This window comes from Agelaius phoeniceus, chromosome 10 (genome assembly GCF_051311805.1).
Source record: "Agelaius phoeniceus isolate bAgePho1 chromosome 10, bAgePho1.hap1, whole genome shotgun sequence".
Classification (NCBI taxonomy): domain Eukaryota; kingdom Metazoa; phylum Chordata; class Aves; order Passeriformes; family Icteridae; genus Agelaius; species Agelaius phoeniceus.
In genome coordinates, this window is record NC_135274.1 from 24,278,096 (window position 1) to 24,305,515 (window position 27,420).

A 27,420-nucleotide genomic window follows, 5' to 3' on the forward strand; every position below is an offset into this window, starting at 1 on the left:
ATTTTATGTTAATCTGTTTCTCCAGATTGTAATAATCATATTCTTTTTCTATGTAATTCAAATAGACTTCACTGGAGACATCTTTGCCTGGAGGAGCTGGAGAGGGCAAATATTAATATAAATTTTACTATTGGCAACTATTGCTACTTGACCCTCTCATAAGTTCTTGTCTGTCCCTTCCGTGGGATCTGGAGTCCATATTTTTGACTGACTTGCAGAAAATTAAAGTTAAATGTCAGCCCACCAGAGTATGGCTTTGAAAGTCAGAGTTTTCATTTCTTTCAGACCTCATATACTCATCTCAGTATATGGCATCTTGCTTTAAGGAACACTTATACAATTTATTTATGTAAAATGCTGGAATCAAATCTATTTTTGCATAGTAAGAGAAGTACCATGGGCCATAGTTCGAAGTCCTGTCTCAAAAGAGAAATTATAAATGAAAATAAAATCACTTATCTGCGGACATTGATCAAATCCACAGCAGGTGTGGATCTGCTGTATTCAATGTATTCAAACCTCACATTGAATTTTTCAATTCCACACCACGAGATTTTGCTGCTCACACAGAAGAAAACGTCTGTACAGGTTGTTTTACTGGCTGGGCTTTAGCCCAGATCAAAGAATTCCAGGTGCAGGCAGTGCCTGAGTGACTGAGAGCCAGGAGCCACTGAGGAAAATGAGATGCACCCAGGCAGAGATGCAGTCCTTGCTCCTGGGGCTGCCCATGGAGAGCTCTGTCCGTGGGGTCACAGCACCCAACCAGCCTGAGCTGAGCTGAGAATCCCAGAGGTTTAACAGATCCTTCTCCACAGAAAGGTGAAGATGAAAAATATTGGTTCCTATTTTGTTCTCCTGGATGCAAAAGCTGAAAATCTTAAATGAAGTTTACAAAGCCCAGTTTATAAATAACCATCCTTTTCTCTCTTCTAATGTCCAGATGGGAAATCTGCAGCTGCCTTTGCTACCTGGCCAGGTGAGGATGGGCTTCCCCCTCTGTTTGTCTTGTTTCCTTTCTTAAGGACCAGGCAAAATTTGCTGAATTGTGGAAAGCCTTGACCTGATTTACCCCAAATCTTACACAGTCTGCCAATCCAGGATGTCCTAGAAGGGAAGACTCTAAGTTTTGCTAATTACTGGAATGAAGCTTAAAAAGAAAATGTGTTACAGAAAAGAAATTATTATAAAAGAAAACAAGAGAAAATATATAAAAGGAAATACGTATAAAAGGAAAAGAAATGTTTATAAATGGGGTGTTTGACCCTTTTGCAGACCCTTCCACAGCTCTGTCCTGCCTGGTGCTCATGGAGGGACCTTCCCTGGAGCTGCAGGTGCTGCTGGGCTGAAGGGGAGCTCCTGCAAAGGGGAGATCTCAGTTCAGAGCAGGAAAACTCCTCTTTTCCTCCCTTCCATTGAAGCTGGAGGCAGCTTTGTGTCACTGCAGTGCATGGAGAGACCTCCTGAGGCACTCAAGGCATGCTTGGATCCCACCCAGGCATCTCACTTACAGCTGATCCTAAACTGGGCTGTGGACTCCGAAATCCTGGACAAATGTGCTCCTCTCTGAGCTGACAGGGGTGCCAAGCTGAGCCCAGCTCTGCCCTGGCAGAGACAGCTCATCTGTGTCACCTCCTCTTTGTCACCTCAGGGAATAATGAATTTAGGGCCTCCACAAGGACAGGAACCTATTTCAGCTCTGGCTTTCTTTATTCCCTGTTAAAACTCCTCTCCCTCTCTCATTCATCTCTGACAAGTGCAATGTTTAGGTGTCAGAGTTATGCAGCTCTGCAGCAGGGGGGATTTTGGATCAGTGGTGTCCTTCCAGTGCACCAACCCAACCCATCCTGCCTGGGAGCTTTTCCTGAATGTGGCATTTTCCTGAATGTGGCATTTTCCTGAATGTGGCATTCCAGGAATGTGGCACTTGGCTACCTGTGCTAATCCATCCTGCATTTTCATCTTTTTTCCTGCTTTTGGTGTTTCAGTCTTGTTCATATCACTCCACAGCAAACCCTTGTTCTTATGGCAACATGCCCAGGCTCTGGGGAAAAAAATAAAAATAAAAATAAGACAAAATTCTTAAATTCCCAGCCCTTCAATACGCAAGTTAAAAAACTTCCAAATTATTGCTGTCATTTTAAAAGCAGAAGAGTTTTCACCTTTCTAAAAACAGACAGCTCTGTACTCCTATAGAGTTTGACATTTTCTGTGCAGCAGATATTGACTCCAACATTCCCTTGACAGAGCACAAAAATTCATTTTGTGAATTGTATTGACAGCCTAAGTAGGCTCTTTCTTCTCCCTTGAATAAGCTTCTCTAACTTATTAACTCAGCCTTGAGGGGTTTGAATATTTACATCCAAAACTGAGATCTGTTTACAGCCCAACATGTATTTTGATATTCAGGAGACATGGGATGAAAGTTCCCATGAAATCAAACTCCTGTAAAACTTCCCAGAACTCCCCAGTGATCAGGAGATGTCCTTGTACTTCAGGCCCCACCCCATCATATTGGATAATCAGCTTCAGGCACACTCCAAAGTGACATTTTCCTCATTTGTCATGATTCTCAATCCCCAGAACAAGCCTGCCTTGTGATGCTGAGGTAAAAAAAAAATGGAAATTTTAGAAATTCACTTCAGGTAATTTTATCTGATGAAAAAGGAACTTTGATTTAATTAAAATAAATCCCACAATTTTGTACCAGAAAACTCACCAACACTGCAAACAACCCCCACAGCTATGCCTCTCTAATTTTGATGACAAACAGAGAAAAAAAAATCTCCAGGATTATAATTTAATGAATCATAATTTGATTAAAACTTCTTCTGCATCCTACCTTTAACAGCACACCTGGAATATATCAGCTCTCCCAAGATGACAAGTTTTCCAAAGAATAAAACTCAGGTTTCATAAGTGATGAGCCAGATTTCAGAGGACTCTATCTCAGCTCATTTGGATCTCATACCCTAAAGAGACCAAGATAAGTTGTTTTTTTGGAGGTTTTTTTTGGTTTTTTTTTGCTTATGGAACCATCCATATGTGCCTGGATAAATGAAGATGAAAATTGGCTGCCTTTTCAAAGACTAATTCAAGAAACTTCCAAAGTCTTCTGTTCTTTCTACTGATCCATCAACATTTTCATAAACCAACTGTTTTCTTTTCAAGCTGTGGTGGCTTCAGTCAAATTGGATAAATCTGTTCAGACTCTTTTTAATTGGGAGAAAGTGAGGGAGCAGCCGCTCTTCCTTAAAATCCCTTTGGTGAAGTGCAGCTGTGGCAGCCAGGGGAGCTCATTAAACCCCATCCAGAGTTTTCCAGACTTAGCCCCAGTGTTCATCTTCCAACTGCTGCTTCCTGTGAAAATTCCTGCTTTTTCACTGCATCCTCTGCACTAGAAATGGAGATTTTGGTCTGTCTCTATTCCCTGATCGCGTCTTTGTGCTCTGGGTTCCAAGTTAGGCCGGGCCTGGAGCAGTTTTTTGGGAGAGAACTCTTTTCTCTTTTCTCTTTTCTCTTTTCTCTTTTCTCTTTTCTCTTTTCTCTTTTCTCTTTTCTCTTTTCTCTTTTCTCTTTTCTCTTTCTCTCTTCTCTTTCTCTTCTCTTTTCTCTTTCTCTCTTCTCTTTCTCTTCTCTTTTCTCTTTCTCTCTTCTCTTTCTCTTCTCTTTCCTCTTTCTCTCTTCTCTTTCTCTTTCTTTTCTCTTTCTCTCTTCTCTTTCTCTTTCTTTTCTCTTTTCTCTTTCTCTCTTCTCTTCTCTTCTCTTCTCTTCTCTTCTCTTCTCTTCTCTTCTCTTCTCTTCTCTTCTCTTCTCTTCTCTTCTCTTCTCTCCCGGTTCTCCTTCACCTCTCACTTTTCCCTGTGTCTCAGGCTTTGTGCAGGAGGAGCTTTGAGCTGCCTGGAGCAGAAGTTTGAGCTGCACAGAGCCCAGCAGAGCAGAATCCAGCAGTGACTCCCCCCTGACCGAGCTTCCCGACCTTTCCCGGGGGCACAGCCCCTTCTGCTCCATTTGGGCTCATCTGGCACAAGCAGCCTGGCTCTTCCAGAGCTGGAAAATGAGAAGCTGGAATTCCTGTGCTCCCTCCTCTCCCTGAAGGCAGGAACTGCAGGTAGCAGTGGAGTGCCCTGAGTTTCCTGGCTGGTGTCAAAAATTGCAAAAATTACGAACTCTCCTGGCTCGCCTGAAGGGGTTGCACCTGCCATATTCCCATATGGCAATAAATAAATATTTCCATACTTATTTATTGCCATAAAATCAGGGTTTGGAATGAAGTTCACACATTACTAATGCCCAGATTAATAAAAGGATAAAAAGAGTTAAGGCTGTGGAGTGGCTGCTGTGAAATATTCTGGTCCCTGCAGAGTCCTTCAAGGAAAGCAAAGGGAAATTCAAACCAGCAGCAACAGCTAAGAGCTATTTCTATTCTACAGGCTTGTATTCTACAGAATTTACACTGTTAAATACATCTGTGGATCGTGAAAATGAAAAAATACTGACTTTTTTATTTATAACCACTTCTGGTGTAAATAGCATCCCACAGGCAGAGCCAGTACATTGGGAATTGTGGGGGAGTGCAGTGTTTGCTGCACAAGTTCCCAGGAACCCAAACAAGCAGTTGAGCAGCAGCGAGGAAATGAAAGCTCCTGTGCCAAAGGCAGACAGGGAATAACCAGAGAGATCACAGGAAACACTGCAGAGAGGTTTAAATATGGGCAGGGCTGAAATCCTGCCACCAGCAGCCAGGAAAAGCCAAGAATGGATCCAGTGGAACAGATACTCCAGGCCAGAGGGGAGGATCAGCAAATTCTGAGAGTTTACAAACAAATCCTGGGTGGCTGCTGGAGTTCCATCCCAAATATCCCATCCAATGGTCTGCACAAAACTCTTCAAAATAACCTCGTGACAGGAGAAGGTTGGGAAGATCGAGGCTGGAATTTGCTGTTTTGCCTGTGGAAAACTCTGGGAGAGCATTTCTGTGATCCCAGGAAGGTTTAATCTTTGGTTTGAAGTTTCCCAATCCCATGTTGCTTAGGAAACCTTTGTAATTAAGGAGGAATAAAATATCTTACAGAGATGCACAATATCCCCGTGCTCAAATTGCTTAAAAGCCATTACTAGTGTCAAGTACTGAAAATACAGCAGTATTCTCAATTCATTTTCAATTTCAGTGATTTTCATCTAGAATTTAATTTTTTCTTTGGAAAACCAAAGAACTCTTTGCTGGAAAAGCTCTGTGAAGACTCTATAATATCATTGGAAGATCAAAGACTTTGTTTTTAGTTAAAAAGTTGATCTGTGTGGAAAGCAGTCACAACTTTTACTATAGCAACATTTACTATTTACTGGTAATGTTAACAGTAAATAGAAGTAGCAAATACTAATTTTCGTGTTGTGAATCAAACTGAAGGAGAAATAATGCACTAGCTGAAGCAAAATAAACATGTACATGTTATATCCACTCAAATTAAAGACAGTCAATCAACTCTTGGATTTCTAGGATGGAATATATGCTAAAGACAAGACAAAGGAAGAGATTGATCAGCAATATGAGAGCAGTGGATTAGGAGGGATAATTGGATTTTAAATGTCACCAAACTAATTCTGGGCTACTGAACTGGACCTTCAGATACTCTGGATTATGGTGAAAATATATCAGTTCCTATACATCCATCTACAGCCATCTGAACCTGTCAAATGAATCCTCCCCAGCTGAAAAGATGAGAAATGCCATCATATTTAAATGACTTCACAGCACCAGAAATAACAACACAAAGATCAGCAAACCTACTTTGGTTAAGAAGAGCAGAGACTCAAAGAACAAAGTTTCCTGCCAGTCCTCCTCCTTCCTTTTCAACTTGATCTGGGCAAAAATCATTTGGTGACATCAATTTGCTCTCCTGGTTTCTGTTAGTTTTATTGTGTAAATAAAGAAAAATTATTTTTCTAAGGTATAAATCACATAATTTTTATCTTTTATCCCTAATCAGTCAAAAGAAAAAATACAATTAGAGAAAGTCATAGTTTTAGCCACTTTTCTTTCTTTGATTATTTACCAGGTTTGGGTTTCTCTTCTCCATTGTACAATAATTTCCTTCTCTCATCTCTTTGTTCCAGAACTGAGAACAGCTTGAATTTGACAGATCAGATTTGGTGAGTGTTAACAAGCTAAAGTCGGCAAAACATTTTTCCAAATAGTTTCTTACAACTGTGGCACTGTTGGATGGGTTTGGATGATTCTGGCAGCCACTGGAGAAATTAATTTGCAGCAATTCCCAATATTTAAACACTTTCTAATACAGGGTTTTGCTGGAGTTTCCAATGCTGCAATTGATTTAAGATAATCAGACATTGTGGTTTTGCTGTGCTGTGAGGATTCTCCCTCATTTCCTTCACCAAGGTCATTTCATTTTTCTTCTCTCCACGGTGAAAATCCATAAAGGAGAAGAATCCTCATCTCCTCCTGCCTTCAGCTTCACCCTGTGTGGACATCACATTTACTTGTGTGCTGTGTGTTCTGGGGCACACCAAAGGCACGAGTTCTCCAGTATTTTATCCCTAATGGTGGCCAATAATTGGTGCCAAGGAAATAAATAAAGGGAAGAAACCCAATAACAGGGTAAGCACCCGTTATATTCCCTTAGTTCACAGCCAGATTTGCTGAGCCTCAGAGCCTTTCCACTTGTGCCACTTTATTTCCTGGGTATTTCGCAAAATATTCTTGATGGCAATGCTTGGCCACGGTGAAAAACGTTATCTTTAAATGGAAACCTGGATTGGATGCTTTGTGCACTCCCACCTGGGTGTCAGGGAGATCTACCTGATCACCACAAGCTCTGGTTCCTTTTGTCACTGCTCACCCTGGCAGAATTTTATTAAAACACTGATAACACCATTTTATCATCCTAGCGAAAAGAGAAATATTTCTGAAGGGCAAGGTGAATTCATAAGAAAAAGTATTCCCTTATCATAAGTAAAAGAAATGTACCAGTTCATGTAAATACATGTTTGATTTATCAAAGCTCTTTGCCTTCTACAAATCCCCAAAGTACAACTGGAGTGACCCACCTGGTCTGATGTACAAGAAAATCTATTCCAGTGAATAATTTGAGACCCTGGAGAAAGCAAAGTATCAAAGTTTCCAAATCCTGAGTGCTAACAGGATGTTTGTGCTCTAATTTTGTCTGGATCTGTTTCTTGTAGAGTCCAGGAGAAGCCTAAGATGTCTTTGCCAATCTGCTGATTAAATAAGATTGTTAATATGTGTTAAATTTGGAGTCATCACTACTGTGTGATGAGAAGCTAATCTCTTTTAAAAGTTCAGGCAAGTCAGCTCACAAAATTATGCCTCCAGATAATTTGTTTCTGGTCATTCATGGCTTCCTTTGGAAAGCACATGTGCCATGCCAGGATTATTTGATATTGCAACCAGCTGAGAGCATGTCCTCCAAAACCAAAGGAATATTTTTTTCCAGAGTACACAAGAGCAATTTAATTTTTTTTTTTATTAAACTAACAGTTCAGAATCATTTAGGAATTTGAAACAGAATTCCCTGGTGCTTCTATCACCGGAACAAACAGCAACAGACTTCAGAGTGGATAATGACTTTGACTCTGGCAGATAAATCCTGACAAAATTCCCTGCCCATCCCACGGGGGAGTTTAACCACACAAATGCAAATAGCAAAACCCTGAAGGTGATTTCTTGCTCTTTTGCATAACAATGACACCTCCTCTCCTTGCCCTGGGGGTTGATGGTGGAGATTTTGGGCTCCTTACCTGGTGTCACTTGCCAGGGAGGTTCCCACTGAGCCAAGCCAACAAGGCACCAGCAGATGTTCTGCATTTTAGCTAAAAAGTGTGGCCTGGAAACCTGCTAAAAATCGAACCCAGAGAATCCTCCAGAAGTCAAAAGTCTGCAGGGCACAGAGCAGTTTGGAGAGGAAACTCCAAGCAGGGATTCAGGGTGCCTTTAACTTGGCCATGATCCCTGCATGAGTGCTAATTCCCACTGGGGTGGAACAGGGAGTTAGACATTAAAAAGATGTGGTTTTACACTGCACAGATCCAGAAAATTGCTCTGGCCTAATTACCCCTGTGATTTGTTTCCTGTGATTTCCCAGTTCTCTTAATTTGCTTCTGAAAAGTACCTGGTGTGTCAATGTTTAACCTTTTCCAGCCAGAATGAAGGTTATTTCAGCAGGATGATTTCTTTTATTTCCTTAGACTTCAGGAGGTGACTTAACATCTGAACTGCTTTTTCTTGGAGCTTCTTTTTTTTTCCTTAGAAAGTACTTTTCAAGGACTCACAGTGAGTTGAAAAATACACAAAATATCTCTAAACTCAATTCATTTCACATCTATATGATGGTAGAAAACATAGATATGTCCAAAAACCTTACTGTGTACAGAAAAAAAAAATGTGGGGAAAACCTTGCTTGATATTAAAGTTGCTTTGCAACAACCTCATTTGTCAAGTTTTAAATAACTTCTGAGGCTTTTGAGATTAAAAGCTCAAATCTCACTCCCACTCTCCTGAACTTCCTATTGAACACACTGGAAATAGATGGCACATGCAGCATTCTGATAACTCCTGACTCAGGCATTGTAAACACAGCTGAACAATGAATTTTTAGAACAATCAGATGTTTTATCTTTATTCTTTCCTTTCTGCCTCAAGCCATGCTTTTCCGTATTTTACTTAAAAGCCAAATTTAGAACCCAGAATTACTGATCTTCCAGATGCTGGTACAGGAACTGTTGGCCTTTTGTGGAAATACAAAATGCCAACCTGCAACAAATTCAGTACAGCCACTGAAAGGATGCAGTAAACAAGAAATTCTGGAGTGCTTTTATTTGGAGAGAAGCACCTTTATTCCAAAGTATTTTTCTCTATTGATCACTTAGGGACTATGATCAGTATGAGGGATATTTGATCTGATTCTGCCTGAAATCAAAAGGGACTTTCTTCCCCTTAAGTAAGACTTTCTTTCCCTTAAGTGTAAGACTTCAGCTGTGCTACAGGAAAATTGCCCAAAGCAGCAAAATGAGGTAAATGCTGTGAAATGTCAGAAAATGTTGTAGCTGTTGAACAGTAACAGGGAAAACTCACATTCCTAAAATCAAGGAATGCTTAAAAAGGTAACAGGGTAAACAGAAAAAGAGGAAACTATCTGGATCTAGCAAGGAATCTCTTGGGAAGCAAGTGCTAAAAATAGGATGATACAGAGCACCAGGAGGAAGTGACTGAAATTATTAAATAAATACTGAGAAGAAATTCCAAGAAATTGCCCAAACCAGAAATTCTACAAATTCAGAGCTGGGACTCTGGGAGGTTTGGCACTGAAGAAATTGTTCTTAGGATTTTGGAAAACAGTCTAAGGAATCTGCTGTATTTCTAGAACACTCCTGAGGTGAAAGTCTGGCTCCTTTTCCAGCTCTGTTCCACAATTTATTGCCATGACCAAAGCTGGAAAACAGAGGTCCCTTCCTTGAGCATTCATGTTCCATAATAACCAGCACCACTCAAGATCCTGATGAGTTCAATCCCATCCATCTCAACTCAGTGAGAACAAATTGCTTTTGGATTGAAGGCCTGGCAATGATACAGCCCAATTTATGCACATGAAGCTTCAGAGGAAGGAGCCTCACAACCAAAGACACCTCGAGCCTGTCCAGGATGTCAGGGGTGAAAACCTGGTCACAAAAGGTCAAATATTGGCTGGGTGGCAGAACATGCAGTGCTGCTTGAGGAAATATGGGTGCAGGTCCCAGCTAACAGCACAAATCTGCTGGGAGTATCCTCCTCAATACTTGTCCACTCAAGGAGAGGAATGGAAACAGCCCAGAGCACAAAATGGAGTGGTTTTTATTCAGCCTCTGTTTTCCTGTAGGCTGAATCATGTTTTGGGTTAGGGAAGAGCCTTTTCTGATTGGGCTGAGCAGATTTTGGAAATATTCAGTGGTTGCTGTTTGTTCATTGGTTTTTCTATCTCTTTATTGTGTTTCCTTTCCTGAAGTCTCTTTTACAAAGGCCTCAGTCTTTACCTTCCAGGTAAAGTTGGTTTGAAAATGAGCTTGGTCATTTCAGGGCTAATGACAGCAGGCACCTCTTGTCTGACAGAATTCAGATTAAAAGTGTGATGGAAGTGAAAGGAGATCTACCCTTATATCTCCAGAATAAATGCTCCAGAATTCATTTAATAATACAATACTTCCTATGGAGATGTATCACGCTTTCTGGTATTAAAAACTGCTCCTCAGTGTTTAATTTGATTTTGTTTAAAGAGGAGAAAAATGCATTTCTTTTACCAGATAAGAATCAAATTTTAACCACAATCAATTTTTTTTCTTCTTCCTATTCTTTCTTAGCACACCTGGTAAAAACCAATTGCTATGCCTATCCCTTTCTATTTTTATCTAGGATACATCCCTTTCTTTTCTATTCCTGGTTAGAATATAGTACATAAATGAAGCCTTAAATTTGAACTTTAGAAGATATCAGTGTCTTTTTTCCTCCAAAGGATTATTAAGCTAGGATTAAGCAAAGGATTATTAAGCTATTTATTAGCTGTCTAATTGGAAAGAGATCCTATTTTTTGTGCACTTCTGATAAATTGTTTTCCCTGGCTGGAACATATTCCTATCTCTGTCTAAGGATATAAGATACAACTGTTGAAAAATAATAATGTGCAGTATAATTATTCTAATTTCCAGGCAAATTATGAAAGAGCAGGTAGTTCAAAGTGCATCTGTATTTAAATAAGACACTCTATCCTCTAACTGCTAGAATATTAAAATGATTCTGCTCTTTGCCATTGGATTGTGGAGTTAATTTCTGTGGAGTCAGGAATTAAGTGATTATTGTAGCAATGCCTTGCATGGATATTGGCCATAAAATCTTACAAATTACAGTGTGGGAGAGTTTTAAACTTTAACATCTCACATTACTTTCATCACATTCAATAAAATGTTTTATTCTTCCCTGATGTTTCATCAGGATGTGTGATTTCATTATCTCCATGTTCCAGGCACATCTTGTGAAGGGAACGTTTTAAATCATCCCCATGATGAGTTCTTCTCATATTTTCCTTATTCCTTTCAACAGATTTCACAATTGCCCATGTCCCAGAGGAAATCCTTGGAAACTAGTCTGGCAAGGAGGAATATCCCAACTTCCTCTGTCAGGAATTGTGGGATGTTCATTTGAGTACATGGAGCTAAAGCAGGTAAGATAAATGTACTGCAAATATGGTGTATCTTACCACACTCAGGGTGATGCTGATTCTGCATGACAACAAAGGAATTTGGGCTTGAATAACCCTTGTGGGTCCCTTGCCACTCAGGATATTCAATGATTTTTATGTTACTAAAAAATTCATTTGCCAAAGTGAACAAAAGACTGAATAATTTCAGAAGAACTGCGCAATCAAATGGGACTTTATTTTTTACTGTGACAAATCCTTTATTAGAATTCCTCTATTACATGGCAAACTTTTCAAATTCTCAACCATGTCATTTCATTTTGCACATTCATGAAATTACTTTTCATTTCTAAGTTTAAAAAAAAAATAATAAAGGTCAGAAGAAGGCATAAAAAGGGTCAAATTGTTGAGGACTCCTTAAAGATTACCAGGTTTGACTGGGAGTTATCAGCTGGTCAGACAAGAAACAGAGTTTGATGAGACAAAACTGCATTCCCAGAAGGCAGAGCTGGGGTTAGAAGACAGAATTACCTCTGAGGAGTGTGTCCAACACACACCCACATTGAGGGATGGATTGGGGTCAAGAGAGGAGTGATGTGGCATGACTGGCAATAGGAGCCCGTTTAATTGAGATGACAGCTGTCCTCCAGTTGCTATTCCTTGAATAAATTATTTGATTTGATTAGTTTTTCTCAGGCTGCAAGATGAGATGAGGCTTTATATTAATTCTGAGAACTCTCGTTTATTTGCACTCTGATGATGGCTCCTCTGCCCCAGCTGCAAATGCTTCCAAGTCAATCTGGACATGTTTATTTACCTGAAAAATCTGCTTTTCTGCTGGGTGTTCAGCTTCCCAAAGCAGTAATTATTGTTTTGGGTCATGTGTTTGTGTCTTTAGCTGCTCTCTGCTCAGCTCTGGTTGTTCCTGGTGCTGGTAACAGGAATGGGCACTGCTTCAACTTCCAAGCTTATTTGGGATGTGCTGATTTATCAAGTCAGGTTTTAACTGAGTGGACATTTTTACTTCTTCCAGATATCCCTGAGCAAGGTGGGAATGAAATGATGGGAATTTATCAGAGCAGATGAGAATGATTGTTTACCTGCTGGAAAGGTGAAAGGAACCTGGACTGGTACTCAGGATTCTCACAAAAGTCAGGAGGATTTGAATAAACACAGACAGCAGGGCAATGTCCTTGGGGCTTATTTCTGTTTCAGATGAATCCTCCTGTTCTGCATTGCCACCTGTGCCACCCCTTGTCTGACAAATTAAAAAGAAGCATCCCAGATATTTTAATAAAAACCACAGAGTGCTGCCAATATTTTAAAGGACAAGGAGGTGCCACAGATTGTTGAAACTCAGAGTCATGAACAACAACTATCAAATATTTCAGCCTCTGAGATTGTCAAACAACACAATTCATCCCCTTAAAAACAAATCAGGAAATGCAAAACCAAGTTAAAGGATATTTAAAAAAAAACCAGACAATCACCAAGTGTGATTGTTTATTGGAGTAATTTATTATTGGATAATAAATAATTATTTATTATCATGAACGTATCATAATATATAATATATAATATATAATATATAATATATAATATATAATATATAATATATAATATATGATATATGATATATGATATATGTTATATGATATATAATATATAATATATAATATATAATATATAATATATAATATATAATATATAATATATAATACATAATATATAATACATAATACATAATATATAATACATAATACATAATATATAATCAAATATATTATTTGCTCTTTGATTCTTCCTCCAGTGAACACATGATAATAAATAATTATCAAAGAGCAAATAATATATTTGGATGTTCACCCGTTGTTATGCTACTGAAAAGTTGAGCAAGCATGGACAGAAAGTATCAGCAACAAAACTTTGTTCAGTAGAAACTTTGCTATCAGTTTCCAAAGAGACACCACTAATCCTGCCTCCTTTATATAATTCTGTTGACAGCTTTTATCATATTCCCTTGAAGCACAGAGTGATGTTGACTGAAAGGATTCAGGCGTGTTTCCATTATTAATTTTGGGCTGGATGTATATGAGCAGTTTAATATGATAGCTTAGAAAAACCCACTCCTAGATACAGAGTTCTAAACTTGCCTCATTCCCCTGCAACACTCTTGGAATCTGTTTCATGTGTCTTTTATTTGGGGAGATAAAACATGTAGTTTTAAATCAATGGAATTCTCTCTAAATGCACAATTGACATCTGCTGTCAGCTGTCATCTGCTTCATAATTAACAATCCAGATGTTTACATGGTTTTATCTAAAAGAAATCAGTTTATTGTTTGATGTTCCAGATGAGAATTATGATTTCTTGACTTCCCTTTCTCATGTTCAGAAGGAAACGTGTTCTCCTCTGATGTGGATGGCGCTGCTGCTGCGTGCTGGGTGTTCACTGATTTCTTAATTCCCAGAGTTTTGCCCTTTTTTTGTCACACTCCTTTTCCAGCTCTGCCTCCTTTTTGGCCCAGAATTTCAGGCTCTGCTTGGCTCTCCAGACCTTGCACTGCTCTGGAGATCTCTCAGCAAACCTGGTCCTCAGGTAAGTGTTAACACATTTAACACAGAAGTTAAACGGGATTCACTCTCCAGGTTTGTGTCCCACAGGGAACACCACTTTCTGCATTGCTGAAATAGAGCTGAAAAGCAGAATTTACACTGAACACCAGGAAATGGAGTCAGGCAGGACCCTCAGCTACACCTTGTCTGTTGTTTTACCTTTAAATATCATCCCTGGTCTGCTCCTCTCCCTGTGCCTCCTCTTTCCCTGTCCCAGGCACTCATTCCATTATTTCTCTTGCTGGTAGAATCTTGTCTGGTGCTTTCCTGTTGACATTTGCTTTCTTGGAACAAAGCACATTGATTTTCTCTACTATTTCATCTCTTACCTAAACATCTGAGAATTGTCAATTTTGCTGCTTTATGGTGAGACTTTAGCACAAGTTTCCAGCTCCCTATTCCTTAGGGCAAGGCAGGGATGGACACCCCTGTGTGGTTCTCTGCTGGACCCTAAAATCAACATCAGTGACTGTGAATGCTGCTAAACTTTGGTTTTATTCCAGTAGGAAAACCCCAAAACCTGTCTGACCCTGAGTAATCCAAAAGGATTTTCTAATTCATCATAACATCCTTTTTCTGTGTTTCCTTTCAGTAAGTGGTAGACACTCAATTTAAATGAGTCAAGAAAAAGAAAACCTGTGTTTTTTATTGGCATGGTGCAGATCTCCACCTAAAAAAAGTGAATTAATTTTTCCTGGATTGCCAAACAACCACTGACTGCTAACACAGCATTTGAATTTCACTAGAGCAAATGAATTTGGATAGAAAAGTTAAAGTTCTCCCAAACTCTTCCTGGTGCTTGGCATGAAATTTCCTTTGCCCTCAGAAGCACATCGGTTTGGATGTAAATACTTTGATTATTTTCAAAACAGGAACTGGAAATAAATTCTGGTTAATAAATTCCACAGGTTGGGATTCTTTGATTAAAATCCCTCATTTGGCAAGGTGGCGGCTTCTGACTTGAAGAGGGAGAGGAGATTTTGCTGCAAAAGGGAACTTGGAGGTGGCAGAAGATGGTGATTGTTGGAGATGGATGTGAAAATGGAGAGTTCAAACCCACAAGGAATATTTGCCTTGGAAATTGCTCCTTTGTTGCTTCCTTTCCTCTTTTCTTAGTGGAGGGAGAGCTAGGAGGTTTGGAATGGTGATTATTATAAGTGTATAAAATATTCTGAGTAACATCTATTGTATAAAGGATTTTTTTTGAGATTATAACCGGTGAACAAGCTGCAGTTTAATGGAAAAGATAATTAAAGTTGCATCTAATGTTTGAGGGGCTTTTTAGTTTGTTTTGTTTTAGGTCTGTCTTTTCTCCTTATTTCTTGTAAAGGAAGCTGAAATCCCCACTTTATAAAAGAGTTCTGAATAATTTATATAATGAGCTGATGGAAACAAAAATGGAATTTGTAATTCTGATATTTCCCTGCTTTTTCTGCAAGGGGAGGAGAAGAGTTATGTGAAAAAAATGAATTGCAAAAAGGAGAGCTAATGGGATTCAGTGTAAAATGTGTTTCATGAAAAGTATTAATAGGAGAACAATTTGATCACATAGAAAATCCATTGCTGTTTAATGTTTAGTGCACATTTCTGGGTAAAACCTGATTTTTAGCAGGCATTTGCTGAGGTATTTGGAATTCTCTGCTTCCTACAGCAGACATGAAACCCTGTGCCTGCCTGGGAGGCTGACATGGAGCCCTCAGTTCAAAAATCTTTACCTCTAGTCAGTGCCTTGTGACTTTCTGCAGGGCTGGGAGCTCTTTATCCTGGCTAATTTTTGTCCCATGAGTGTTTATGTGCAACAATTCATTTTCTACCAAAAAAACCTACTTTAAACTCAACTGACTCTTACAAAGAAATGAGTTCAGGTGAGTTTACCCAGCCCCAGCATCCCAGGCTGCCTCGTGCAGCCTGGTGAGATTTTCCCTGCCATGAACCCTCCCAAGCCAGCACTTCACTCTCAATTTTATCTCTCTGCCCACTGCACACCTCTGCTTTATCCTATTTGCTGCACAACATTCACTGCAGATAAATACAGTGCAAGCATACATTGAATTTCCTGGGGATGACACAGGCCAGGAGTGACCTTCAGCTCTGCTGTAATCTCATTGCAGGAGTTTCCTGGGCAGAAATTACAGAACTGGGGGAATTACACTGAGATAACAACAAGCCAAGTGTGTGAGTTCATCCCAGTCCCTTGCAGTCTGTTTGCTCTTTCTCACATCAGCCCAGGGCAGAAGGGGAGGGTCAAGGTGGCCTGGGGAGGCTTTGTCACCTTTACACCTAAAAATGTGAAATAATAACAGAGGAGAGTTTGATTCCAGAGCAGCTTTGATGTGTTAAGCTGAGATCAGGGCACATTTACTGCTGGTGATGTGGTTCTAAGGAAGGGATTTTAATCCTGCAGCAGGACTTTCTGCAGAAACCACAGCTGGGATAAACCTCTGTCACAGACATCTTTTATGGAAAATCCTCCCCTTAGGATTTTGTCCTCCTGAGAAGCTGAGAGGCCTCAGGGACAAAATGCAAACATTGATTATCTGCTGCTGTGGAATGCAACAGGAGGATCTGTGATTGGCCCATGTTGGATGTTTCTAATTAATGGCCAATCACAGCCCAGCTGGCTCGGACAGAGAGTCCAGGACAGCTGCCTTTGTTATCATTCTTTCTTTTCCATTTTTACCTTAGCCAGCCTTCTGAGATGAAACCTTTTCTTCTATTCTTTTAGTAAAGTTTTAATGTAAAATATACCATAAAATAATAAATCAAGCCTTCTGAAAGATGGAGTCAGATCCTCGTCTCTTCCCTCACCTGAAAACCCCTGTGAGCAGTGTCACACACCTCATCCTGTTTGGCTCAAATTGAGGGCTGTGAGCTTCTGGTGCACTCCAAGTGATGTTTCCAAGTGGGATTTTAGGTGAAATCTGAGGTGGGCTCAAACCAGGGAGCCACGGAGGTGATAATGTCAGTGGGAGTGGTTTTGGATGGAGACTGCAGGGTTTGACCCCATTTGTGACTCAGCCAGGAGACATTTCTTGCAATTCTGTTCTCACAGTGGCATTTTTGTGATTAAATGTGGACAGAACTTTAGACTCCCACCAAAAAAAAAAACAAAAAAACAAAAAAACAAAAAAAAAAAAAAAAAAGAGACAAAAATCATGCTGGAGAACACCTTCAGTGCAGATCCATTCAAGATCTTCCTGCTGGCAGTGACAGAGTGTCTGCAGTGTCAGTGTTAGAAATAACAACTGTAAAAATATGTGATATAAAATATGTGATATATAATAGCTGATCTATGTGGGAACTTAAAAACTCCTCACAATTGCACTGAATCCCAAGTGATTTAAAGAAAAAGAGGAAATGCAGAGAAGGAAAAGGCACAGAGCAGCAAGGCTGGGACGTGACACAAACATTGGGCAGCAAGCAGGGCCATGGTCACACCTGGAGCTTCACCAGCAGAGAGGGAATTCTGCTGAGGGACACAAAGAGAAATGCACAGGAAGAAGGAAAAGTGCTTTATTCTGTGCTGATTATCATGGGGTAAAAGAACCTACCATTAAAATAATCTGCTATCAAAATAATCTGCCATCAAAATAATCTGCCATCAAAATAATCTGCCATTAAAACCCAGCAGGCTGCTTGGTCTGCAGCTGGAATTTTCTGCTCAAATCCCAACAAGTTCTGTAAGATCTGGCTGCAAAGTGAAAATGCTGACCAAAAGACTCCTCCTGTGCTGTTTGGGTCCTTCCAGCAGAAGTTTTCCTGGGTTTAAATGTTGCACCACACTGACTTCATTATTAGTTAAGTGGCAGAGCAACACATTTCTTTCCCATGAAAATAATTTTTGAATTAATGGAATTATTTGCAACCCCTTCACGTGTCAGAGTTAATCAGAGAGGTCCAATTTCCTCCAGACAGAGGAGGATTCATGAAAGGCTTTCTACAAAACATTGTTTTTCTGACAGTTTTTGAACCTTTGCATGCTGCAATCTTCTGCTGATATTGCAAAAGTAATTATCTCCTTTAGGTTGCCTTTATATTAAATATTGAGTTTGTTGGTTAATAAGAGGTATAATTCAGTCCTGTGTGATTGGTAAATCCATCCTGATGATGTGATTTATGCCAAATTTCTTGATTTTTTTTCTTTTGAATTCTCCCCTGGAGGCAGAATGCAAAACAGAGAAAACATGCAGCTGCTTTATTTGAACTCCCCCACTCCTTTGACATTAAATAATGACATTACTCAAGAAGCTGTTCAGGAATCCATAAAATTAGCATTATTGAGCAGAAATATGGTATCTTATAAATCAGTAATTATTAACGAGCTCTTGGGTGATACAGGGAAGATGAGTTCCTCAGAGAAAGCCCTGATTACAGCAGACAGGCAGAGCAATATCCTTAAAATTACACTCTAATCATATGGATTTTCCCAGCTGGCATATTCAAAAACACCTGTGTTGGAAACTTCAGGAAGTTTTAGAAACACCTGAATGGGACTTTCACCCCTCAGTGACATCCTTGCTGCTCTTAGGGGCTGAAGGTTTGCAGGTTTGGCTCCACAAATTGGTGGGGAAAGCATCTGCTGGTTTCCCCATAAATTGCTCATCTGGAGCGTAAAGAGCATCAATTCTTTTTTTTGGGTCTGATTTTATCTGTGGTGAACGTGTGGATCCTCCCCCAGGTGGATTTTAGTGGATTATTGTCAGCTCTTCAGCTGAGGATCCCTCCCAGCCCTCTGAGTTATCCCACTGAGGAGTCATTTGCAGAGAGACTCTTTCAGAATTCCCAAATCAATACCTTCTAATCAGATTTATAAAATATTTATTGCTCTGTTTCTGATTGTCCTTCAGTCCTATCAGCACAAGTCCATTTCAGCTGGAAATAAAAAGGGATAAAGAATGAGAAAAAGATTTGCGACTGCAAAATTGTAAGTACGGTTAATTTGGATCTAATGTCCATAACCCTCACAAATTTGGGGGGAATCAGGTTCTGAGACATACATAAAGTGCATTAGTGACAATTTCACTACTTTTCCATCAGTATATTAATGGTAATTTTGGGAAGTTCCTGACTCTGAATCAGAGGATGTAACCCAGTGCAGCTCTATTGTTTTAATGCACTTATAATGGCCACAGACCACCTGAAAATCCCTTTTAAGTCTTTTCAGGAATCCTAAATTGAGATTAAGAAAGTGTTTTGAGGCTTGTGCATTTATGGAGTGATTCCAGTTGTCATGCCATTTGGGAAAAAAAAGAAGAGAATAAAAACTTGGGCAGAAGTTTTATTATATAGGATTGTGCTGCAACTGCAAGCACTCAGTAAAAAGGCAGTGGGTGTATTACAGCCCTTTATGTCACATTTAATGTTGTGGTGCTGAGGGCTTCGTGCAAAATGCAATTCTCAAGTTCTATCAGGACAGAGGAGCCCAAATCTCAGCACATTCAGCTGGCTGGAAAAGCCAAAAAGAAACAGAACTCTGTTTTCTGCAGCATTTTCCCAGCCTCTGAAAGTAATTTCTGAGGGAATCTTGAAGCTCAGAAATTCCCATGAACAGTAATTTAGTTTTATTTTTAATGGAGGACAAATCATTCCTCATTTGGGTTCAGGCAGTTTGGGATGTGGAGGACAAATCAGATCTGCTGCCTGCTCCTGTGACCTGCAGCACCCCTCCCTCCATCCCTGCACAAACCCACCCCAGAACGTGTGAGATTGTGGCTTTTTGAAGTGCACATTACATTTCTCTTAATTCTCTTTTCTCAGCCTTTAGGGTGCCCGGGTTGTTTTTCAGCTTCACTCTTCGGCAAGTTGCTGCAGCCACTAATAAAAAGCTGTAAAAATAACACATGAATAACCTTTGAAGAAGTCTGCCTCTGAATTAGATGCCAGATTCAAGATGGGGATGTTTAATACAAGAGCAGTGCTTTTCAGGATTTCTGAGTCTCACTTTAACTCAAGGAACTTGGTTAACAAAGAAGAATCCTGTTCATCTCCCAGCTAATCAGAGGGACTGGTTGCCCTTCATTTTCTCCATTAATCTGATTTCTTCATGGCCACCTTGCAGTGCAGAGAGTTTTAGTGTTGGTAAACAAAGTAATGAATGAAACAAATAAAAGGAACCCTGGGCTGAGCTGGGTTATTTCAATATCCCCTTGGAAATTCATTACCAGAGCTTTTCTGGGATTGCTGGACCTTTTCAATTCAGCGCAGTGTGCTCATCTCTGCTCAAGTGGAAGGAATCCTGTTTGATTTAGCTACTTCCCATGGTAATGTGTGTCACTTGATCATTTTCCTTTGCTCTCACAGACTACACATCCCTTTGCTTTTACATTTGATTTTCTGGCACACATCTGTGATGGTGCTCACAGGGGTTCTTGGATGAGGGAAGAGATGAGGATCTGACTCCATGTTTCAGAAGGATGGTTTATTATTTTATGATATATATTACATTAAAACTATACTAAAAGAACAGAAGAAAAGGTTTCATCAGAAGGCTGGCTGAGAATAGAATAGGAAGGAATGATAACAAAGGTTTGTGGCTCAGCTCTCCGTCCGAGCCAGCTGGGCTGTGATTGGCCATTAATTAGAAACATCCAACATGGGCCAATCCCAGATCCACCTGTTGCATTCCACAGCAGCAGATAATCAATGTTGTCCCTGAGGCCTCTCAGCTTCTCAGGAGGAAAAATCCTGAGAAGGAAAAGATTTTTCATAGAAGATGTCTGTGACACCCATCAACATTCAGGAGCTGGTGGATTAAATAGAAATGGGGTGTGCCAGCCAAGTTCCAGGGAATTAAAGGCTGAATGTGAATCCCAGCACCCTGGGAAGGTCACAGAATCTGTGCAAGGCTGAGGAGCAGAGTCTGCACTGTGTGTGGGGCTGTCCCAGCTCTCCCTGGAGGCCACCAGGCTTTCCCAGGTGTGTTGGGACAAACAAACATTCAGCCACATGTCCAGATTCGTGTGCCTGCCCTGCAGCCCAGCACAGCTGTGTTATAGTTCCACCAGCCCTGAGTGGAATGCAAGCGTGTGGTGGTACAGCAGTGTCAGCACGAGCTTCATCCCTGGCAGAAAACCCATTTGGGTGCCAAAACCAATCCCTGGCTAAACAGCCTAGAGGGAAACCAGGGCCCTTCAGCTCTCAGGAGATGCTTTAGTGTAAAACTGGCTTCTGTCTGCAGGTACCTCCCAGGGGAAGCAGCCAGAGTACATTAAACTTGTGCTCAGGTGTTTTTAGGCCACAGGCAGGGATTCAGCAGGAATTAATTGGCTTTGGTGAGCTGCAGGCACGGAGGATCAAAGCTGGTTGATGGTAAAGTATTACTGCAGCACTTGTACCTTCAGTGTTCCCTGTTAGTGCAGCAGCAGTGTGGGTTTATAAGGAGCTAATCCCTTGTAGGAAATAAATGTGATGCCTTAGTGCCAGCATTTGGAATGGTAGGGGATGGATGAATATTTGCTGGAGCAGGAAAACAGGTGCACTGCATGACATTTAGAGTGTTTTCCCTCTGGAAGGAAAAATAAAAAAAAATAGAGTTCTACTGAATATTGGTGAGTAGGAAAAAAATCAAAGGAAAAAAGAAAAGAACATTCTCCAAGCAGAGAATGGTGCTGACAGCACATCCAGCATTCCTCACATTCCTATATTCCCACATTCCCATGGAATTCCCACATTCCCAGGGGTGCAGGGCAGTCTCCATGGATGGGCTCACTGAGCTCTGCCTGCCCATGGGCTCCTTTAATGGCAGGGAAAATCCATCTTCACATCCTGTTGCATTCAGGAGTGCCAGAGACTGTGTCCAGCCTGCAGAGCACTCAAATTCTAGGATCTCCCTCATGCTCTTGGGGCATTGTGGTTTTTCCTTCCCCACAGGGCTGTGGTTTGTGTCCTTTCCACCCAAAACCTGTCCCTGGGCTCACTGTGACATGAGCTATCACCAGATGCCCCAGTTCAGGGACAGCTGGCAGGGCAGGGAATCTCTCTGGGGCTGTCACCCTGCTGGCATCTGACCTGCACCCAGTACTGAGATTTCTGCTCCCCCACCCCAGTGTTTGTGCTGTTTGAGCTCTCCCAGAGCTCTGACCCAGCTGCTGCCGTCCCTTCCACAAGTGGGGCTCTGCCAGACTGAGTTTAAAGTACCAACCTACAACTTTGTGGTGCCCTTTTGGGGTGATACCCACAGCCTGAATTTAGGATATCTTCTTCCAAAGCTGCCCTCTCTGCAGGTTTGAGAGAAAAGCATCCTCACAGAGCTCTGTCAGACACCTCAGAGTCTCTTCTCCTTTCTCTGTTCATCCCTTCAGTGCTGGATATTTGGGTACCATCTCTGCTTCACCATTCATTCTCTTGCTTCCCTTCTATTTTTCTATTTGTTTTCTAATTTGAGATGAGGCAGTGCTGGCGTTCCTGGTTGAAGTTTGTGATCCTGGGGTGTTTATGGCACATGAAGCTCCAGATTCCAAGCCCTGTTAAGTGATTGGCTCCAGCCTCTATAAAAGTTCACTGGAAATTGTTAAAGGCTGCTTTTTTACAGCTTTGGGAGGACTTTGGGAGGACTGTGTGACTCTATCAGACACACAGCATGCTGTGTTAGCCCTTCAAAAGGTTCTCTGGATGCATTGGGAGAAGTAACTTCAGCCTCACCCTTTGCTTCAGTGAAATTCTAAGTATTTGGCAAAAAATATGTTGTTTTTGTTTTTTTTTTTTCTGACAGGCTTTTTGCCTCAGTTGCAGAACTGCTTCAGCTAATCCATTCTGCTCACACTGAATTTTGCCATCTGAAATGCTGCTGGAAGAGAAGAAGATGATCAACAGCAAATCTCTCCTGCCACAATCCTGTCCTGTCCATTCTGCCTGGCAGAAAGGGAACATTTTAAATAGTGCAGCAATTCAGAACACTTCCTGCCCTAGCAGGATGGGATGAAAAGGAAATGAGGAGCTCAGACCCATGGAAATCAAGGAAAAGACCCCAGGTATTATGTGAAGGTTTAGGTTCAGTGCATCAGTGAGCAATAAATTAATCACACAGATGTTTCCTTGGTCTTGTGCTGCACTTTGGGACTGCAGGTGTGTGTTATCAAACCAGCTAAAGGGGATATTTACCTTCAACTTGGTATTTCCATCCTGCTTCCCAGAACAGCTCACAATTAACAGCATTTTTCCTTCTTTTCTCTTTTCCTTTTCCTTTCCCTTCCCCTTCCCCTTTCCCTTTTCCCCTTTCCTTTCCCTTTTCCCCTTTCCTTTTCTTTTCCCCTTTCCTTTCCCTTTTCCCCTTTCCTTTTCTTTTTTCCTTTTCCTTTTCCTTTTCCTTTTCCTTTTCCTTTTCCTTTTCCTTTTCCTTCCCCTTTTCCCCTTCCCCTTTTGTTTCCCTTTTCCCTTTTCCTTTCCCTTTTCCCCTTCCCTTTTCTTTTTTTTCCTTTCCTTTTCCTTTTCTCCTTTTCCTTTATTTTTATTCCTACCTTAGCTTGTATTCTTGTACTTCTCCTTTGCTCCTTTTTGTTGTCCTTTCCTGCATTTTTCAAGGGCACACTGTATTTCATTCCCATCCCTCTTATTTTCAGCTTACTGAAATGAAAAAAAAAAATGTTCCAGTCTTCAACAAAGGTCTTGCAAATGTACTGAGTTTATTCACTTTCAAAAGTTTTCTAGGAATACCCACTCATTCCTGTGTATACCCACCCATTCCATCCTGTGCACTTGGTTGTCGTTCAAAGATACCAAAATTGGGATTTTTCTGAGAGGTTCAAAAATTATCCTGGACTTGGTTCAGGCATTTCCTTCTACCAGGAATAATTAGGGGAGAAAAAAGTGAAACAAACACGAGGTTACAGAGGGCCAACACTATAATCAAATCAGTCATTCATGCAGCTTTTTTAACAATTGTCCTTCTGCTTATTTGTCACAGCATCACATCAATCCCTGAGGCTTCTGCCAAGAACCCAAGCTCTCACTTAAGTTTAATATATGTTATCATTTGGGGTTGCCTTAGAGTGATTCTTACGTAATTATAAGCCAAATAACTTTAATTTTGACTTTTTGAATCATTATTTCAAGATGCCCCAGGCCGTGTAGCACGTCCCTGTGAAAATGTGGCAGCCACCAAAGCAATGACTAAAATGACTTTACTTTGCATACTGCCAGCAGTCAAACCCCTTAAAATAGCTCCCTAATACAAAACATTAATGGCTGGACTTTTTCAGGCATCCCAACTCCTTTAGCAGCTGTAATATTATTTGCTTCTTCTGTTCACAGTAAATTAGATAAGCAATAAGTAGGGGTAAGAGACAGATTTAGATAATGCAAAAAAAGGCCTGGAAAAGATTATTCACAACAGCAATTAGGGATGGCTGAAACTTGGGGCATTTTTATGCTTTGTAAACCGAATATTTTGGGGTTTTTTTTTTTTGAAGTTAATTCAGGCCAAGCACTTTATTTAGGGCAGCTGGTGCTGTTCTGGGGGTGGTGGCAGTGCCTGGCCCAGCTCTCTGCTCACAGCCAGAGGAGTTCTCCTGATGTTCCAGGCAGTGGGAATCTGTGTGTTGTGAAGGATTTATGGCAGGGCCTGACCTGCACCACCATTCCTGCCTGCTCTGGCCATGGTGGTTTCTGTTTTTCCTGCCTTTAGGTTGGCAAAACCCCTTTGATCCCATCAGGCTCCATTTTGGGGATGTTTTGGGTTTTCTGACTCAGCTCCGCTCAGATTAACTCGTGCTGTTGGGCTGCTGAGAGGGACATTTGCTCTGCAAAATTGTTAATTTGTGACTGGGGAGGGCAACCCCTGTGAGCAGCCCTGCTTCAGGTTCAGAACTGTGGCTGCTTTGCAAGTTTCCTTAATTAAATCTGAAATAATTCCCAAAATGTCTTTGTGGGATGCTCTTTCACCACAAAGCAACAACCTGAGCCAGCAAGTTTGCCTTGAATCAGGGACAGAACTGAAATATTTTCTGTTTCTCAGTCCTGCATTATATTTATTAAATATAAATATATTATATTCTGTCACATTTCTTCCTGAGGGCTGGGTTCTCACTTGCCATAAAACCCAAGCATTCTCAGGGTTTATCCATTCTCAGGGGCCATTAGGGAGGCCACAGTGACTTGCAGGATCAGGTTCTGACTCCTTCCTTGAAATCCTCTGCTGCATTTATATGGACTGGCTGGCTAAACTCACTGCTGCTTAATTCAAAAATGAGGAGTTGTCACCCTGAGCTTTCTTTTTTTTGCCTCCTTTTATTTTGAAACCGACTGGGGGAGCGGTGTGAGTGTATAATGGTGTGATAAATCACTCAATTTACATTTGGCAGAATAAAATTAGCATTGCCATTACTTCATAACAGGCCATGGCCATGACTATGGAATTGATTTCAGAGTCAGGCTGATCCATTACAATTTTGTTAATATTGAATTTTAAATAGGATGATGAATTGCTAATCGATGAAGTTAAAGAAACAACTTAGGGGAAAAAAACCCTACTGTTTACTTTATAAATTGTGTGTCATTTACTGTGTCACTTTCCTGGGCTTCCATATTAGGAACTCCACCATATTTGGAATATTCCAGCTCCATCATGGACATTTGTGCAATTCAGGGAACTTTGCTGGACCAAATGAGAAATTTTCCACTCTTTTATATTCACTATAAATTTCCACCATTTTTGGTGCATTAATGGCACAAAAATGATGGCCCAGTGCTGTTGTGCATGTTCATAACCTCAATGAACTACTCTAAAAACAAACGGAAGGAAACTTTGCTCAATTCCTTCTGTGTGCAAAATACCATTTGTTTCTCTTAGCTGTGTGTAGTTCTTGCTCTAACCCATAGATAGAGTTTGGATTTATGAGTTTATCCAAAACCTGAATCTTCTTCTTGGGGTAAAATCAGGCAAAGATCCTGGTAAAGTTTATGAAGCTCAGATCTTCCTTTTTTTTTTTTTTTTCTCAATACAATTGTAGATAATGTTCTTTTTTGGGATAAAAAAATCTTGCAAGTACCTGAAAAATCACACAAATTTTGGGAGCTGTGCCTAACTTTGATAGAATTAATTCTATCCTGTGACACTTTCTTTCTACTGGACATATTTTTTGGGTGTGGGGATTTTTTTTTCTGCAGTTGAACTGAGACAGACATAAGGACAGGCAGCTACATTGCCATATATTCCCCTTTCCTGGTGTGTCATCAAGGAGCCATCCAGTCCCTTTAATGAGAACTCAGAGCAGTAGATCACCTGGCCTTTATACCTCAAAAGATGACCAGGCAACACTTTTAAAATATTTTTTTTCTGTCAGGAAGGTGTGGAGCAGTGCTTGAGGAGCAGTGGATGAAATAACTCATCCTTGGCACGCAGAATGTCAGGATCAATAGATACAACATTTTCTGTGACTGGAAACTGTAAACAGAGAAATAAATACTTCTTGTGCAGTTGGAATTCATTCATTTGTCATTGTTTTCTACTTTTCCTCCACCACCTGTAGAAGTGCAAAACCTCAGTGTAACCAATTAAATCAGGGCTGTGCTAAGAAATCTCTCCCTTTGGATTGCTCTCCAGTAGAAGTTGCTCCTTTATTAAAAAAAAAAAAAGGGAATAAATTACTGCAGGAAAGTCAAGCATAAATTTCAGCAAGATGAAAGCATGGGAATATCAGGAGAGATATTTCTTTAAGGTTTTATTTAGAGCTACAGAAATTCTGCTGTCCCAGCCTGTCCAAGTCACGCCCGGTGCCACCCGTGTCACATTCTGTGCTTGTCACCACAGAAAATCCCAACTTTCAGCATCACAGGGACTATTGGACTATTAAAAGAGTTTTTTAGCAGCAAATCCAGGAGTTCAGCCTGGGATTTTGGGTCATTCCAAATCTGCAAGGACTTCCCAATGAAACTCTTTGGTGCACCTTGGTCATCCAGGCTAAGGGGTGAGTGGGGTCTGGCTGGTTTTCTCACAATGTTCTCTCTGTGCTCTCTGCTCAGTTTCAATCAGCAGATGTTCACAAGGGTGTTAGTGACAGGGCAGGGGGGATGGTTTCAAACTGAAAGGGAAAATCTGTGTCTGCCCCATCTCTGGCAGTGCCCCAGGCCAGGCTGGATGGGGCTTGGAGCAGCCTGGGACAGGGGAAGGAGTCTTTGCCTGGGACAGGGCAGTTGGAATCAGGTGGTCTTTGAAGTCCCTTCCGACATAAACCATTCTATGATTCTATAATTCTATATTTGGGGAGGATAGGATCAACAGATTTTGATTTGCTGCTCCCAGAAATTGGTGGTTTTGCCCTTTTTCTGACTCTTTTTCCCAGCAGTTGCCATCTGCACACAGAGAACTCGCAGCTCCCTAAGGTTGTGCCATGGAGGAATTGGCTGAAGATACAACCCCAAAAAGTGCACTTGGAGCTCCCTTTTGTTGTGCAACGTGGAGTGGGAGACCTGCTGAGGAAAGGGAATTTATTAACCTTTATTCTCCTTCAGGTCAGAGCTGCAGGATGAGCCTGTTTTCAGCGGCATTGAGGCACTTGCATTGCTGGTCCTGCACCTGAAGAGAAAATGGAACAGAAATGGGAGGTATGGGTAGGACAATGATTTCCAACCTTCTTCTGAGGAAGATATTTTAGGAATGTTTCCTTAC

General features: G+C 40.8%; 1 long non-coding RNA gene across 1 annotated transcript; it reads left to right on the top strand.

The window, feature by feature from the left end:
• The first annotated feature begins 6,447 nt into the window (after positions 1-6,447).
• On the top strand, positions 6,448-27,349 carry LOC143694880 (uncharacterized). The gene is made up of 5 exons (XR_013183623.1): positions 6,448-6,616; positions 11,105-11,225; positions 13,708-13,800; positions 22,528-22,786; positions 27,264-27,349. It is a non-coding gene; the product is annotated as an uncharacterized LOC143694880 (long non-coding RNA).
• Positions 27,350-27,420: the final 71 nt, after the last annotated feature.